Source organism: Mchenga conophoros, linkage group LG20 (assembly GCF_057382185.1).
Source record: "Mchenga conophoros isolate Kocher_MC1m ecotype Shallow Benthic linkage group LG20, M_conophoros_male_GT1.1, whole genome shotgun sequence".
Classification (NCBI taxonomy): Eukaryota; Metazoa; Chordata; class Actinopteri; order Cichliformes; family Cichlidae; genus Mchenga; species Mchenga conophoros.
In genome coordinates this window covers 694,423-712,981 of record NC_140545.1, presented here as the reverse complement: position 1 = coordinate 712,981, position 18,559 = coordinate 694,423, and the positions used below count along the sequence as shown (strand labels likewise).

The 18,559-nt window shown below is 42.8% G+C and overlaps 1 protein-coding gene across 2 annotated transcripts in view; it reads right to left on the bottom strand.

Annotated features, from left to right (window-relative positions):
- Positions 1 to 567: 567 nt before the first annotated feature.
- LOC146549951 (ERC protein 2) overlaps positions 568 to 18,559 on the bottom strand; it is a 161,796-nt gene continuing 143,804 nt past the window's right edge. The window contains exon 17 of one of the 2 annotated variants that reach the window (XM_085259342.1): positions 568 to 4,217. The gene's annotated coding sequence lies outside the window, so the exon portion shown is untranslated. The remainder of the gene's footprint in view (positions 4,218 to 18,559) is intronic. The other variant, XM_085259343.1, reaches the window with a different exon arrangement.

Here is an 18,559-nt window from a genome sequence, read left to right as displayed (position 1 = left end):
GCCATCAAGTTTTAACACCACACACTGTGTAACTGAAAGCTGAATCTGATTATATATTGAGACTTAATATTAACAATGCTTATCTTTGCCAGACAGGTTTTTGGCTGTTTTCACACAGTGTAGGACTGTAATAGTGTTGTGTCCTCATAGCTGTGACAGCATTGAGTCCTGGGCATTTTGGCTCACAGCGTTACCATGTTGAATGCTGGAGACTTCTGACTGTGTCAGAGAACACTTTAAAACATCCTTAGCCACCCCCACCACTACCCAGCACCACCATGCCTCACTACCCCTACCTCCCCACAAGTCCCCCTAGGATAAAAAAGGGCAACATCTGGCTGAGTTTATGAGGGAGAGAGAGAGAATTGGTCGACCATGAAAACCGAAAAAAAGGAAAAAAAAAATCTTTCTCGGGCAGTGCAAGAAACTATTGTTGTAGATGCCATTAGTGGGGGGGCAACTTTAAACTTGTGAAAAATACTCGTCGTTGCACTCACATTTATCAGCAACCCCAGCATCAGTGCTCACGCTGCGGTCTCCCTGATGAAGCACGCACAGTTTGCACAGTTCTTGTGAAACCAATATTTTATTCAAACAACAGAAACAGGCTGATCACTGCAAACCACTGTGGAAGAAGTCAAGGGCGACTGCTGTTACCCCCAAACGTTCATATCATCACATGAAGACAGTGTAGCACAAAACCACACACACGCGCACGCACACACACACTACAAAAACTGTACATATTAGGTAACAACCAAATGAAAACACCACTATGCTGCTAAATTAAACTGCAATTGTACATTGTCATCACATCAGGTCAAGCTCCAGTACAGTGAAAAAAAGTATTAATGCAAGACACTTGATTATAATCAGATTAGTCACTCAGATTCACAGATCAGTAGACAGTAACATAATACACCACTCGTTGAAATCAGAACAATAAGTCACATGAATCTGTGATATTTAAAAAAGAAGAAGAAAAGTGGCACTCAAATAGTTTCAGCTGTAGAAAATCAAACAGAACATGAAAGTGGTTCATTAAACAATGACGGGGAGGCAAGGCGAACACAAGGAGAAATGTATGCAGACTTTTCTTATAATAAGTTGGCTGCTTTGAGGTCAGCTGTGTTTTCCTCCCAGTTAACTAAGGACCCTATTCTTGGAAAAGAAGGAAGCTAATCATCAAACATTTTGTGGTGATCTCTCTGCAGGAAATGGGAGATGGGCAAGGGTGGTTTTACAAAGCACTCAGTTGCAGTGTCATTTCAGTGATGTATCTCAGCAGATATCTCCTTTGGCACAATACATTGAGAAGGTCTCTGTGGATTATGGATTACAAGGTCCGTGTTGTCATATTTACACAAGTCTGATATTTAGCTGCAAACGTGAATACTTTTCGTGCTACCATAAAAGAGTCTAGAGCTGGCATGAGTTCCTCTGGCTCAGCTCGGCCGCACTCATAGTCAACAGTCGTTTGGGGGACGGTTGATGAGAAGCCAGGACTCTGTAGCACCACGGTACTGTAAAATAAATCCAGCTTCCAACTGAAGAAAGCTGGAGAAATGAAGGCAGTGGACCGCTTGCCACACTCATGCCAGATGTTCTGATGAGGTGCACACACAGTGTTCCCAGGTCTTCTGTGGGCCACTGCATACCAGTTGCTAGAATAACTCATTTCTGCCCATCTGAAAACTTCACCAGAATCCAAGTGCAATGGTGGGTGCTTGAGTGTGCATTTATATCTGTGTTTAATCAGGTCTGGTGGTCTCGATGGTGAAGGATATATGAGCCGGTGTATCTGTGTTCTTGTAGCTGATGCCTGGTATCTGATTCCACGAGCTGTGAGAAGAAACATTGAGAACAAAGTGAGTAAAACATGTAAAATGCAAAGAATACAACAAACAAAACAAACAAAAGCTAAACTCTCTGTGTCACATAGGTGTGTGAAAATGCATTTTCTAGTCGGTGACGTTAGGTTGTTTTTAATTTCTACGGTGATCTCCAAAGAGGTTACATCACGTTGCTGGACAAACAGACCGCAGACAATAGTCCAGTGTGGACATTTCGTGTTTTTTACGCTATAGCTTGACCATTTTCTTCCTGTAACTGTCTGGCAAGTCTCCAGAGCTCCTTAAGAATTCCCTAAATGCAGCTGGCAGCAACTCAAACATCAAGTGCTCATTAATAAAAAGAAAAAACCCCTATTGGAATGTGTCTGTTACTCAGGCCGCACAGCAGTCAGTAACAACTCACTTCTTTCCTGAGGGCTGTGAAACAATGATGTATGTCTGGTACGCTGGGGGCGCCTCATTGGCTGAGCAAACAGGCCCGAAAATAACCACCAATCACTGAAGACATTATCATCAGTCATCAGGGAGGCATAGTGAAGGAACTTCAAGACAAACTTAGACATATGCACAGGTAAATACATAAAGATCCCAAAACACTTAAGTTGCAATTAATGGTAATTAACTGTCGCATCCTGGGTTGGTGTATGCTGCGTATGAAGAGAAATGTCAAATTACAAGTAATTGTTCCAGATTTGCTGGGCAGCTCACACTTTTTCTGCCTCACTGTGATTGGCTGCTCAGCAAAAAAAAAAAAAGGACCATCCATTACAGGCAGAAGTAAATAAACAGGAATAGCAATTAAAGTGAAATCATTTGTTATGCAATGCAGGGTGTGTATGTGAGCATGTGTACACGTAGCTGTTCTTGGATGTAAGTTTTACCAAATAAATATGTGCATGTGTGTGTATGTGAGAATTTGCCTAGGTGGGTTCGAGGCCATTCTCAGGTTTCTTTGCACTTAAATTAATGATTTGGAGGCCCAAGAATCAACAAATATGGCCCCCGGCAGGGCATAACGGAGCGCACGACCTGCCCGTGGATGTGTTTGAAGACTGCTCCTCTTTCTTCTCTGTCAGCACCTCACTACCTCCAGACAACAGACGCATTCACTACACAAACTCACATGCGACGCCTGCGTTCATGCTGTTAATGAGGAAGTGTGTTGCTATGTGGTCATGAATGTGTGTATGCTTATCGACCTGTGATTATTTAACATGTCAGCATGTTGTGACAGAGTGTTAAAATCATACGAAACTTTTTGTTCCTTATTTGAAGTGTTGCCTTTGTGGTCACGACTTCTTCATTTCTTTTTTTTGCAGCTTTATGAATGTGATAAAGCAAAGCATATTGTGTCAGACAGGACCACGCGTGGGATAATTGAGTGAGCTCAGATGGCTCTGACAGGGCGCTTAAAGCCTTTTGTGCCAAAAGGACAAAGTTTCTTTTTTTACAGCTAAATCCACCCAAAGAAAAGTCACCTGCGTGTTCACTGCATTTCAGCTTAGTGAGGTAGTAACTGTCACCGAGTCTATAGTTGCTCTTTATATGCCCCTTAAATTACTTGTTCCAGCAGATGTTCTTCCATTGCTTGAATGATGTGTAACAGAAACAACTTGCAGATATTTCCTTATGCAGTAATGCAAAAAAAGGAAAAAAAGCAGGATGAGCTGAGAATTTGATGTTTGCCAGAAAGTGGCAAAGACATGTGCAGGAAGAGAAAATGGTTTTGTGTAACGGTCTGGCAAAATGAAAACGGTAAAAGTGTTGGAATGTGATAAACTGCAGAATAATATGCAAACACTGACCCGAATCTTCAAAGAGCAACTACTGATAACCAAACGTTAACAACTCATCCAACACATCCGATTCCCTGCCATCATTACTAGGAGGAAAAAATGAAAGTACTAATACTAAACATGAATTTGCTTTATAAAGGTCTCAAACTCCAAACAGCCATTCCTTGTCCCCATGTAACTTTCATCCCCACCCCTCCACTCCTGGCTTCCTTGACGATGGGTACGTGTGTGTAAATGATTAGTACCAAAATTAGCAACATCTGATGTTTATTTCAGGTTAAGGAGGTAAGTAAATAAATAAATGAATGAATGACTAAATACACCGCCTGTTTTTATAGAAACATTGTGTAGAAATGATTCAGGAGGCGGATATTCTGCTTTGTTATCTACTAGTCCGTCATGAGGACTGGATATGAATCCCAGAGTCTGAATGCAAGCGGCTGAACTCCTTCTTGTCTTTAAGTGCTACTTATATAAACTTGTTGTTAAATGGATCCTTGCAGAGGTTTGGACCACCAGTGCTGCTCTTTCACTTGGAATTACCCCTGTGGTTGGTGTCCTATCACTCCTGAGAAAAAAGAGAAACACACTAAATTCAATTACCAGTACAAAGACCCCCCCCAGCTCAGTCTACAGAGAGGGGAGACATAAAGCAAGTCAGTTGGTTGTATGATGATGAAGCTATTTAGGGTGAAATACAAGCATAGTGGGTGGGGATTTTCTTCCTGTCTTAATAGTCATGAGGAAATCTGTAAATCCTGACATAGTATGTGACCATTCATGTCTTGAAACTGCTGCCAGGAAATCTCTTATCATATATCAGAGCCTTGCACTAGTGGTGACTAGATATGCTCCATGATGGTAAAAACAAACAAACAAAAAAGAAAGAAAAGTCCGATCCCAGGAAATGCTTAAGGTGCAAAAAGTGAAACTGTAAAGTGGGGGAGTCTGAAAGCACCAATCTGATGTCACACAATGCTGTGAACCAAAAGCACTAAAAAAGGAGGAAAAAATAAAGCAAACGATTGAGATCACATGGCCATCCCATCATCCTAGAACCGTAGCCTTTTCAAATGTGGTCAGGAAGAGAAAGTATCTCCTCTCAACAATTGCTTCAAGAGCTTGCTCCTTCTTCCCTCGACCCCCCCTTCTTTCTTTCTTTCTTTCTTTCTTTCTTTTCTCTGCCTGACTTTTACAACTTCCTCCTGGTTGGGCTGCAGCTCTAACCCAAACAAAACTCCATTTTTTAGTTATTGGCCCTCATGGCATGTAATGGAGAATCAAGCTAATTATCCCTACAGCTGTTTTCACTTGCTTTTTATGTAAGCAATACCTGGCTGATGCAGAGAGCAACAGTGAGGCCCTTCTTAGCGCTCCAGGCCTCCAGGCCGGCTGGAATTAGAGAGCAAAATGCCAGGTTTCCCTCCCCCGATACTGCCTGTGTGTACCCCTGAACCCATCTCCCAGCACACATCCCAGTCTAACTCAGCCAGACACAGTCCCCCACACATCCAAAGCTTCTGCGTCCACTCCCTATTACATCTCTCTCTCGCTTTGATGTTTAACAAAGCTGCTCTTCAACAGCTTAGATGGATCTGTGTGACAAGTGTTCATTTTCTTCCACTGATGGTCTCTGGCAATTAACGGAGGAGGAGAGCCAGGGTGTGGCTTGGGTTAAATTGGAACCATCTCCTGCTGTCACAGGACTGAGAGACAGGGTGAGTGCACAAAAAAAAGATGGAGGGAAAGAGAGACACAAGGGTAAATGCAGGGAGTGGGAGAGAGGGGGGTAAAGAGTAAAAGAAAACAATCCCTCACAGGCTAATTACATAATTTCCTTCATCTGAGCAAACACATGCTGGGTGAAAGCAAGTGTGAGCAAGCCCCACAGATGCCAGGCCAAGAGGTGCAGAGCAGACCCACTAACAGTCTCTAGCAATGGGCGGCTTGTGCCACAAAGGCGCTCGGCCAGATCTCAGAGGCGTCTGCGGAGTTTGTAGCTTTTGTGGGAGTCGTATCCACAACCTTAGTATCGATCCTCCCTTCCCCAGCAATCTCAGGGCAAAGTGACTCAGTGCAGATAAACAATTGCTGGTGTACTGTTTCCTTCATAACAGTCCATTCCTCACTGCAGCCAGAAATCTGTTCAGTACAAACACCACTAGGTGGAGTTGACTGTTGTTGAAAAAAATATATCTCATGTATCAAACTCATTAAAGTCCCATGGAGAGGCAGCGTGCATCTGTAAGTGAGTCGGACAGCGTGTATGCCTCACATGTGCTTTTTCTGAACTTTCCTCTTGCTCAAACACCGCTTCGCTTGCTTGCTCCGGCTGTTTGCGTCTTTTCAAATTGAGATCAGGTTGAAATAAGCACAGGCAAAGAGAGAGAAGGAGAACATAGTAGCAATTTCAAGACTTCTATCATTTCAGCAGAAATTACAGTTAAAACTATGCCAGCTCCAGAACGTAAAAGAGCAGTCCTCCCCTCCAACTCTCTCCCTCCCTTTATGTTTTTCTGTCTCTAATCCGGTAAGGAATGATGGAAGGCTCTGTGTGGAATGGTGGTGAGTTGGGTTCAGCCAAGGTGTGCCAGCGTACTAAAGATACGGGTAGAATCTGCAGGAGCTGTTCCTAATGCGAAGGTTGTTTTGACATATTCACACACAGACAAGTATGCAGGCATTCTTGCATTAAAAAGAGCAGCACATGCTGCAAAAGGGTTACCGGTGGGACTTGCTAACATATTCATCAATCATTTAAAAAGCCCTACAGTAAAAAAGAAACTATGTACATAAAACAGCGCATTATGTTCATGCAAGTTCAAAAAACAGGTTTGTGCAACAACAGTAAGAACTGGATGGGATTCTATCTCTCAGCTCCTAGTCTTTTTGATCTCTAACTAATCTCTGAGCTTTTCCCCTATGATTCATCCTCCTGCCCTCTCCTCTCTAAGCACAGTGTGAGTGGCAGTGTTTATGTTAGTGTGAGAAATGTGTGAGTTCTACTGTGGGCCAGCTGCATGGTTGTCAAACTCTGTGTATGCAACCCACTACTGTACCTGCTTTCATACTGAGGCTAGTGCGCGAAAGCTACTTCCGTCTCATAACAACACCTTGACCCGGAGCTTGACCTTGACATGGAGCAGAGGCGGGCCATCAGAACCAGGGCCTAAGAGGCCTGAACATGCCTGCATCTTGAAAGCAGCACAGGCCCAGCCAGGCAGGGGAGACGAGTGAAACCTGAGCCCACATTAAAGAATCTGCATCAGGTAGGAGATCAGGAGAGGCCTCCATGATCTCAGTGTTTGCAGGGGTCTGGGCCTCTGAAGCCCTATCTCACCTCCATCTGGAAAGAGAATCTGAGGGTAGCCTGATGGTCCGATAATAGGCCATGCCGACTGACACGGTAACAGCCTCTCACCCCCATTTGCAAAAAAACCAAAGTGGATGCAAGTCTAGTTGTAGTGCTCACTCATGCTGGTGTGAGAGGGAGGCAGAGAGCTTGGTGTGGGGGTCCGGGAAGGAGGAGGGTGGGATGGCGGTAGGTGCATGGTGGCATTGAGGTAAATTGAAAATGCATGCAGTTTACAGAGACAAGTCTAGAGTTTAATGGTTTGTTTCTTTTAGTCTTTGTAAAATGGAAGACACAGGTTTGCCTTAAATTAGGGCTACGTAGCTAGAGCTGTATCAGTAACTATGCATGGCTGTGTGTGTGGAACAGAGGCTACTGGTGGTCCCACGTACCAGGCTTAAAACACGTGGGGCTTTTCAGGCACCGAGGCTGTGGGACGCTCTGCCGTTGTCTTTACGCTGACTCTACTGACTCCTTTAAAAAGCAGCTGAAGACATTTTTATACAAACGGGCTTTTAATTAATTTTAACTTGGACGGCTGATCTTATTGTGAAGCACTTTGTGATTTTTATCTGTGAAATGTGCTATATAAATACATTTTACTTACTTACAGTTGCATTTTTAGGTTCAACCCACTCAAATGCAACCAGAAAAAACACGTATGACTTTATGTGGTAATTATCGTATTTTATAAGGCAGGAGAGAGAAAGTGGGCTGGTGTCAAGACCTTTGCCTGCAAGATGGAAAAGAAGGAAGAGAAACAGTGAAAGCCCTGCTCTGCACATAAAGCAATAATAGTGTGCTATTTCCCTTCCATCATTATCACTTCATTTCCTTATTTGCATTTGTGATGACACACGGTACAGGAATAATGCTGCGTTTATTTACGTAGTTTTCTAGGGTGCTGCGAATGCTCCACCCTCCTCTTGATGTCTTCTCAAGATGACATCAACTCCACTGACCCATCAGTTTTCACTCCTGACCCAGCTAGTTGCTTCCTCTCTTTAACTGCCCATAGAGTCACTGTTTCTCCATATGTTCTTTATGGCCCACAGTTCAGTCCAGTTTCTGCTCTTAACTTGCCCTCACACCAGGTCGGACATGACAGAAGATGGTTGACCACACGAAATATTTTATACATCTTCACCAGGTGGAACATGCATGAATAATAAATGGTGGATTATCACTCTTCGTCTGTGACAAAGCAAAAAGGTTTTGAACATTTCCACCTAATTCTAAATTCTGTGTGTAGATGTGTGGCTGGACAGAGAGACAAAAGAAATGAGGGTTTGGATTTAAAATGGTTTGGTCAGATCTACTTAGGGTCACTGACATCAGCTCAATAAGTAAATATGATCCCTGAGATCACAATGTGCTCTTAGGGAATACCAGGCTTACCTTAATGGAGGGCTGCGTATCTGCACCTGCATGTAGATCTGGGTTTGTGTGTGTCTGTGTACATAAATCTGCAGCTGTGTGTGTGTGTGGAACAGTTGTGTAAACAAAATCCGATCATAATGTCTATTCAGGAGCTGTTTGAGGTAGACAAGTTCACATGGATGTGATTTGTGTTGAACGAGTGTTAGAACCTTTTCCTCTGGTGATGAAAACTGCTCATTTTCCCCCCGTGTGGGCGAGCGCGTAACTGATTCTGTTTGGTGGTTCACTCTCTGTTTAATAGGCGTGTGCATTTTTCTCACAAACCACGGTTTTGCCTGCTTCACTCGTGAACATTCAAATGGAAAAAGTGCAAAAACAAGTTTAAACCAGAGTGACAAAGTCGAGGCTAATGTCAAGTGGACTGAGTGCCTTTGTGCTAGCACAGCTGCATTGTAGTACTTAATACCAGGTTAAGTCCAGTCTCAGGAAGAACCAATCATGACTCTGTTCCTGAGGTCAGTATAGCCCCAGGACACTACAGACACATAGGATACATACTAGGGATAAACAAGGAGGCTTTCTCAAAGCTTGGTGGTCTGCTAGCAATCTCCACAGCATGACCTCTGTGTCAGTGTGTGAAGGGAAAGAGTGAAGGTAATAAAAAATAAGATGACTTTTCAAGCTGCTAATTCTGTGCACATTTAATAATAATATAGTTTTGATAGAGATCATAATAACACATTAATCTCAATTTATACTACTTCCTATCTAGAATGATACCAGTATTAAATATGAATATCAGCAGGGGAGTGGTTTTAGTTTTAGTTGCGTTTGTGTGTATAGGTGCAGTTAGACTAAACGAAGGGGTCTCACAGCCAGAGAGGACAATTTGGAAAAAGGAGCAAAGTTTGATGGGAAAAAGGTGAGGGACACGGTTTTGGTCAGGAGTACTTTGCAGCCTGAGAGTGGAGTAAAAAGGTGGGGTAACTGCTAGTAAGACAGAGAGAGGGTGTCAGTGAAACAAACTATAGGGGCCCCTGGCAGGAGACCAGAAACAAACACATTAAGGTGATAAACAGTTATCTGAGCCAGTTATGGTTCCACAGACTCTTTGAACTATAAAATGCCTGCAAACCCCCGAAACACTTTTTAGGGGGTTTTACACTATGACTTAAAAAAACGCAGATAATACTTTTTCAGCCATCTTGAACCTTTAACGACCTTTTGGAGCACTCTGTACGACGATGTGGGAGCCCTGCCAGGGAAACATAAAGGGAGATACAGCAGATCATAAATAAGCATCGTAGAACGTGACAGGTTTGGCTCCGTGCATAGATAGAGAGTAAATAATCCTCATTTGTTCCGACATAACGACTCACAGTTTCATGATATTTACTGCTGAAAACACCCTGTACCCATTAAATAAGCGCTGATAGAGCCATCGACACTGACAGTGCTAACGTTTAGCCGTGCTGTGGGATTCATGCAACAGGTTATAATGCACTGGCTAGAAAATACTTATTTTTGTTTTATTAGCCAAGAAAGATATGGAGTGGAACTGGGACTGTAATGTATGTAAACCTGTTCTCATTCTCTCTATGAAACTCTGTGATGTGGAAATATTGATGCGCCGGCTATGTTAGGGACCACTTTTCATTTTGGCTCCTCCAACTCAGATAACCAAACTCATGACGTGATTTCCCAAAAATCTTATTGATATCGGGACCGAAAAATAAAAGTTGCTGATAGTTCACACTAAATGAAAAAAGTGATTTAGTAAAGTGTGTGCAGAGTTCCCATAACTCTTCAAATTCGCTGTGCGAAATGTCGGTAAATGCGGCTTTGTGTAGTTTTGTGTGTGTGTGAAGTCGGTCCATTTTGCCTGGGCTGTGCTGGGAATAGTATCGGCTTAAAGCTGAAAGAATTCGGGCCTCCCAAGCAAGGTCATGTGCTGATGTTTAGTAGGAGCTTTCTCAGGTCACAGACTGTGACTTTCAACCATCACTCACTTTACCCCACATCTTTGAGTAGTTCTGTTTAAATGGCATATCTGACATATCTCCGCCAGTCGGCTGTAATGACAGGTGACAGCTGTCTCACTCCACTTACCTTGTTAAAGGAAAAGTCAACCCAAATACTAGCTAGACTTTGACATTGGATAGTAGATTTGGTGTCCTGTGGCATAACTCAAGGTGGGGCAACTTGGAAAATATTTGTAACATAAACCTAGATGTCAGGATGAAAAAAGAAAAGAAAAGCAAAGCAAAAAAACAGAGATGTGAGTCGTTGGTTTTGGACTGCCTCTTGCTCTTTATTTCCCTTAGCCCTAAACACTTGGGGCTAAAAATATAAGTTGATATTAAAGCAGTTGGACACTCAAAACCTTGAAAGATAGGTTCCCATTCCCCCCCAGATTCCAAATACTCAAGTCCATATAAACACTGAAACAAATTTTGCAAACTAATCATGCATCCTGTTTTGTCTGGCTGATGTAAGTGATTCTACACCCCTCCCCATCTCGTGGTGAAGGGAATTCCAAATTTGGCTGAAGACAATATGAGGATTTAAAAGTCTAAGTTATAATAATGAAACAGGTATGTGCCATGCATCTGTAACTCAAAATTCACTCTCTGTTTATCCAGACACTGCTGGTAAGCTACTGTGAAGCGACAGTGAAAAGAGAGGACTGTGTACTTTATGCCAGCGGTCCCCAACCCCCGGGCCTCGGTCGTTTGGTACCGGGCTGCGAGAGTAGAGGCTCAGGTGTGAAATGTGTGGTTTTCAGGGTTTTTATCGGTTTTCAGCGTTATTTTGTTATCGTTTTTATCGTTAACTCGGTTTTCCTGGGTCTTTTCAGGTGTGTTTTTTCGGTACCGGTACTAGTTTTATTGTGTTGTATTTATCCGCGACACCTTAAAGGCCGGTCCATGAAAATAATGTCGGGCATAAACCGGTCCGTGGCGCAAAAAAGGTTGGAGACCGCTGCTTCATGCTATCTTAACCACTTCACCATTTGAAACTGCTCCTCATACTAGTTTTAATCCAAACTTCCAAATGAAATTCTGCACAGAACAAGGTCTGTGGATGTTGTCCCATCAGCAACCCCCTTGGACTGAAAAATGAAAGAAGCAAAAGAGCTCTGCAATAGACTCTTCCAGTGGGTACTTCGCCTTTCGCCCTATGACAGCTGGGATAAGCTCCAGTCTCCAAGCAACCCTGAATTGGATAAGCAGGAAAAATGGATTGATTGATGTTTAATATAAGCTCCAGAATATTTAAATGTATATCTACACTTTAAGAATGTGCATCTTGAGTAAGATGCAATAGCTATCTAGGATGACGTTTGCATGCTTACACATGCCAGCTGAGTTGTAAATGTGCCCGGTGGTGGTTAAGTAAACAGGCTTGCTCCCTGAGGTGCCCTGGTGCTGTATGTCTTGGCATCATTTCTGCTACATACTGTAAGGTCTGCATCATAATTCTGATTTCTACTCTTCTGCTCTAAGAGCAATTCTGTCACCATCTCTTTTACTTTCGTTATTTGGATCCTAGCCTCCATATTTAAGGTTAACACAATAAATTAGCATGAGGTGCATTACAGATATGTTTGACTGCTATTACACATATGTGTAATGTTTCTGTTATGTGCACAGTGTTTTTCAGAGATAATTACATTGTGTCTCTCTCCACCTGGGCTCTGACACATGTTCAACAGCTCAGCCAGACACGCCTAAGCACCTGTGTGAAATAACACGCTAAAGTCAGACTCTCAGAGTCACTGAGAGAACGAGCGAGAGGGTGTGAAAGACTTAATGCTTCCCCTGTCTCTGTTGTTAGGCTTACAAAGAGTCATTTTCAAGTGCAATGTGTCATTTGTCACATTCATGAATGCTGTTTCTTCCTACAAGTGTGGGAACAGTGCTAGAGGACAATGAGCTGCATTCAAGCCCAGATTAATTCCACATCAGCTTCTTCACAGCTTGTCTTTAGGAACAGCAGAGGTAACCTTTGCTTCAGCGAAGGACTTTTTGACACTGGCTGAGAATCAGCTTTTTTTTACCCATCTCTGATTATTTTGACACTGAATGACACAGTTTGACTTTTGTTAAAAACCTTTGTTTCGAAGGCTTAGACACTTTTGAACTTTTCTCCAGTTAATTATAAAAAAAGATGAAACATCCTAGTTTATGTTGGTTCACACCATAGATATTGAATTCCTGGAGCTTTGCTGCACTACAGTACAGTATGATATGTCCCGTGACAATGAAAGTTGGCTGTATAAATAATAAACACAAAATGATATTTTGCTTTTTAGATATTGTTGCTTTTGGAGTCGGTTTAAACCTGATTGGCTGCAGGTTTTAACGTAGCTTAAGTTTTTTCTCTCTTGTACTTAGGAGGAGTAGAGTCTTAAAAATGCTGGAGGGTAAACTTTTGACACTGCACTAAATATTTCCCAGAAAATTCACTTCAGTTCAACATTTATGTACACTTGTACACAAGTACAGTCATTGCATATGTAAAAAGCAGCAAATAACACAGACAGTTTAAGAGCTAGAGAACAAGAGAGAGACAGAGACAGAAACATGGCGTGACGTTTAAGAAAAGGGTGTAATAACAGTGGTTAAGGCTTGCTCTTTCATTGAGTAAATCTGGCCTGGGCTATTTCACACTGCAGGAATCTCCTGTTGACTACATCAAAGGCTCGCTCAGAGATGGGCTTGTAGAGAGCAGAAGGAACAGGTGACAGCTCCACACATAAAGGCATTTTACACATTCACATGCAAACCCTCTACTACCAACAACACGCTCACATATTTGAATGAACACACAGTAAGATCAAAAATGTAGTGAGTGACAGCTCCTTTTGTGTCCAGATGAGCCTGGGGGAAGTCTATTTGAAGAACCAGGAGAAGACCATAGATCTATCATCTGTGCTTCAAAAACCACTCAGAGACAGTCGATTCATACACTCAAATACACACTTCAGGTATGCAACAGGTATGACAAAGTACATTCAGACATTACAAGTATGAACGTGACATGTACCATATGAGTAAAACACTGATGAGACTAACACATGTACAGTGAACATCAAGCTACGACTGGTATAGGAAGCATGCAGATTTCAAGTGAAGCCTCGTGATAGATAGATCCAATATAGAGTGGCCCACATCCAGAGGGCTGAACATAAGGCTATGTCATCACGGGCCCTCTCCATACCTTCCATCACTTTTCACTCCCTCCTATAAACAGAAGGATGGGGGAATTCTGTAATTCCCACACACCAGGACACACAAACACACTTGGAAGAAAAACACACAGTTGTGTGTGCACGGTTATACTCATTTACTTGCAGCAGAATCTAGGCACGCACACAAAAGCACACAGACATACACACAATAACATTTTCACAAAGAGAAATTAATCCCGGGTGGTCTCAGGAGCAACATTGTTTCCATTTGAGAAAGCTCTGGTTTTGAAATCACCCAATCCACTTAAAATCAGGTTCAAAATCTATTAGTATATACATATATATGTGTGTATATATATACACACATGTGACCATTCAGTATTTTTATATGAGATAAAATAAAGGGAAATACGTGTGCATGGTACAGCACAGAGGCAGAGCATATGACTGCTGGTATTCGTCTCCCTTTTTCATTCAGTCCCCATCCATATCGCGCTGGGATGCTGAATGTTTAACATGGGAAGGTCCCACCTTAAACAGGCCATTATGGCCAATAGCTTTGACTGTTTTCATAGAATATGAGAAGATTACACAGCACTATGACGGCCAATTACGTCCTTCAGTAAAACATAGCTCTGTACCAACAACTCTCTAATGATGATGACTTAAACGTTTTCACCAATAGACCCCTTTCAGCTGCCCGGGCAATCACACACACACATACTGCACTGCTATAGTTAAGCGCGTTCACACACACACTTAGAGATGTGGGCTGAGTCAAATTGAATCCTTGTGTTACGCATATAGAGCATCCCGCTACATCACAAAAGGCTGCTGTGTGCCAACTTTGCAATCAGATCAAGGATTGCTTGTGTTAGAGTTGTGAAGAAAAAGAAATACAGGCTAATATTGCTATATTGGCCAGTCTCCAGTATTCTCTTCTTCAGTTAGTCGCTGTAATGAATATCAAGTAGGTAGTGCAGTCCCAGAATGGCTAGCATCCTATCTAAAGCTAGAACAAGGTTTCTGTGCTCTCTCTTCTGAACGTGTCGTGAAACATGTAAAAGCTTTGGTGGAGCTTGTTTCTTTAAGCACTGCAGGGGTCAAAAATATAAGCCGCTCGTGTCATGCAAGCTCAACAAAAAGCTTTATTTTTGTATCATTCTGTAGCTAAGCTATAAAGTCTCAAGCACATACCAAAAAACCTATACATGCATTTTTCTCCTTGTTGCGCTACTATAACGCTCTCTTTACTGGTCAATGTATAAAGGCCATGGTGAACTAATGTTGCTGCCAGAGGGATAAAAAGAATGAATTTTTCAAATCCCTGTTTTGGCTACCACATAGTAACATAATTGACAGCAAATTTAAACTTCCAGTTTATAAGGTCCTACATAGCCCTGCTGTTCCATAATACCTGTCTGACTTCACTTAGTATGAAGTGCTAAGTGTTCTGGCTCCGTTCTTCTGAGACTAACAGTTCTGAGAGTCAAAGCAAACGCTGCTGGAGCAGGACTCAGCTTTTTTGGCTCCAGCTGCTGGAATACCTTGCCAGATGTATTAGATGTTTTCCAACCTTACCTGTGTTTGAAAAAAACTCTTTTTCCCACCAAATCACACCGATCTACTTAAATGACACATACTGTGTCTGCACAGGTATCTGCTGTAGTCTTGTGTTGTTTTATTTGAATCTACTCAGGAATGAAGTTTGCTGTGCTTTGTTCTTGAAGTGTGAACTTTCCTCGCACATCTTCTCAACATCCTTTCTCCATCACCGTACCCACTCAAACCTATGTCACCTCTGACCCCGGTCCAATTCACTACTGTCATTATGCAATTAACACCAATTAAGTCATTTGGCTGTAAGAATGTGTGTGTGTGTGTGTGTGTGTGTGTGTGTGTGTGTGTGTGTGTGTATCTGCATCTATGTGCATGCTTGTGTGCATAAGTGTGTTAAGTATGTGAATGTGTATGTGCACATGATAGGGCAATTAGAGCAGCACAAGGGAGCCTTTTGGAAGCGGAGAGCACTGCAATCAACCAATCAGCCTTCAGATGGCTTTGACATGAAAAGAGAGCATGGCCTCTGCTAACCCTGGGGGTCAGCCCCAATTTACTCTATTTACCCACTCAGGAATGACTCTCTGTGTGTGAAGGAGACACAGACAGGGCGGGAGAGGGAATGATGAATAGGTATGGAAACGTCTAAGTGACTAGAAGCAAGATAGAAAGCGGGAGAAAGGAAGAGAGGGGAGCAGTAGAAGGATGAGAAGCCCGGGGGTTGTTGTGCAGGTGAATTTTAAGAGAGTGGGAGGGTGTTTGAGGTGTGGTGGTTGAGTGGAGTGAAGGGGATGCGGGGAGAGGCCTTCGGTGTTTGCAGAGCTAAAAGGCCAGCAGTTGGAGGCTATTTGCTAACAATTTCCCCTTGGAAAGTGGCTCCACACACATGCACACACACACGCACATGCACACACACACGCACACACACAAACACACTTTTTAAAGACCACATATGAGGAGTGACAACTTTACACCCAACTGTCGCTATAAAACAGCAAGGTGGTCCATGAAGACAGTAAAAAACCTTTCTGAGAATCAAATGACAAAAGTACTAATTACACATGAACAGACTGTTGGATTGTTGAAGCAATTCTTTTACGTGACTCTGTATAATTTTGGAAACTGTTCTCCAGCAATAGAGTGAACTGCCAGCAGATTGTGCTGACCCCCCCCCCCCCGACAAATGTGGGAGGGAAACTCAAAGTCGGATTTATTAATGTTACCAAGATTGTTAATGACAGTAACAATCACTGTAACTGCATTGTCATATAAGTTTAGGTCTTTGAAAAGTACAGAGATGTAGTGTAATATCTTCCACGGCTGTACTTTGATTTAAATGAATGGACACGGGTATCGGCTGCTCAGGTACGAGCAAACTGTAGCGTAGTTTTGCCCTAAAGGGTCGTTGGAATATGGTAGTCGTCCAATTTTGGGGATAAAACACACACAAGCTTCTGTGTGTGTTTTCACATGGAAAAAAGTTTGTATTGATTTGATAATTACAGTGTTGTGTTTATTGTGTTTACACCCACACAGATAAACACACAACTAACTAACCCACCGATCACTCACACAGCTGTGAGGTCTAATGCCAAATCTGAGCTGCAGGGCAGTGAGTAAAGTGCAGGAGCACCAGACAGCCCTTCATCACAGCAAACAGCCTCCTGGCTACAAACTGAGGGAGGGCAGAAAAACCAGAAGCAGACAGAGAAACCTAAAGAGAAGAGAAGTAAACACAGATGCACGATCTCTCAGTGCTCCTGCTGAACAATATCACATATCTGACGGCACGCACGCAGGTTATTCTATATCTAGAGTATGTGTATCTGTATGTAGGTGTGTGAGTGTATACGTATCGGAGAAAAACTGTCCTGCTCCAGGGCTCTCAGATGTGGACTGTAATCAGGAACACATGACTCTGCTACAGGAAGTCCTCCAGCGAAGGACAGGAAGCAGGAATACAGGGACCACATCATTAGTCTCGCTAGTCTCAAAGCCCACAGCCAATAGGAGCCTTGGACATGGAGGGCATGGGCGTAGTTGCTGGTGTGTGCACAATTATGTACATGTTCTATATGTTTCTATTTGTGTGAGCGGTGCCTGCAGGCTGGTATTAATGACTTATTTGTTTACTGAGGTTGTGTGTGTTTAGTAGAGTCAGAGCAGAACTGTGGCGAGGTTGGGCATGCCGCCAAAATACCGGCATTAAATAAGTACTACCCACACACGTGCATGCGCACACACAGGCACACACAGGCACACACAGGCACACACAGTCGCTACAGACAAATGAGAAACAAATGGTTCCTTTGTACGGTCTATACCTTGTCTCCAGGTCTCTCGGCCTCACGATGGCAGAGTGAAAATGCAGTTTCAAAAATGGTTCGCCCAAGTACCCACTACCACACATACGCACACTCACAAGCACACACACCCCTCAAACCCCCAGCAACAGCCCTGCTGCCACATTCTCACCGCCCCTTCCTCCTCTGCTCTGCATCCCATCAGGACTAAAGAGACTAATTTCTGTCGATGGCTTACAGGTGGCCAGTGCAAGGTGAACCACATCCACTCTGCTGGCTGACACACACACACACAAACACACACCAATGCAAAATTCATGCCTTTAAAACCAACCCTTTTATAAACCCAATGCCAAACATCAAAGAGAGAAACACACCTTAACACACCTCAAAGGCACCGGAGACACACAGTCATGCATGTGTTCAAACACACACGCACACTTACTCATGCACACACACACATCCAAACATATGCACACTCGTAAACTTTAAAGCATGAAGAATTGGTGTAAGGGTCAAGCCTGCGCCTGGTGCTATCTCATGTTTCTAAACAGAGAAAAATCTTTTCAGTGCTTTAAGAATCGTAGAACTATTAGAAGCATTTACGTTCCAGTCTCTAAAAACAACCGCTGGAAAAAAGTTATCGACATCTCAAAACGAAGCTATGAATCTTATCTTTCATCCTGAAGAGTTGCCATTTGGAAATTGTACAGCTGTCAGCAGCTATCCACAGAGTATGGGCTGAAAGTTACAAATGACAGCAATATTATGTGGAATGAGGTTCGCCGCAGGTCTAACGTTAATGTAATTTAGCCTTTAGAATTCGTTCTGAAATGTCATCACAATTTAGCAAGTCGCCTTCAATATTTGCATGCCACTTCAGCCAGACATATTCACATGTGCGCATTATTTTAATGCTGTATCTTTCTGTTCTTTTTCTTTGACATTCAGTGCCTTTCATACAAGTTTCACATTCTCGGATATCCATCTGTATCTCAGTCATCTCTCAGTCAAGGTTAAGAAGTGTGCTGCCAAATTACGAGACAGGGCTGAGAGACTGCGCTCGGACTTTTTCTTACTTGCAGAGAGCAGAGGTGTGCGTGTGTTCTGAGTGCGTGTGT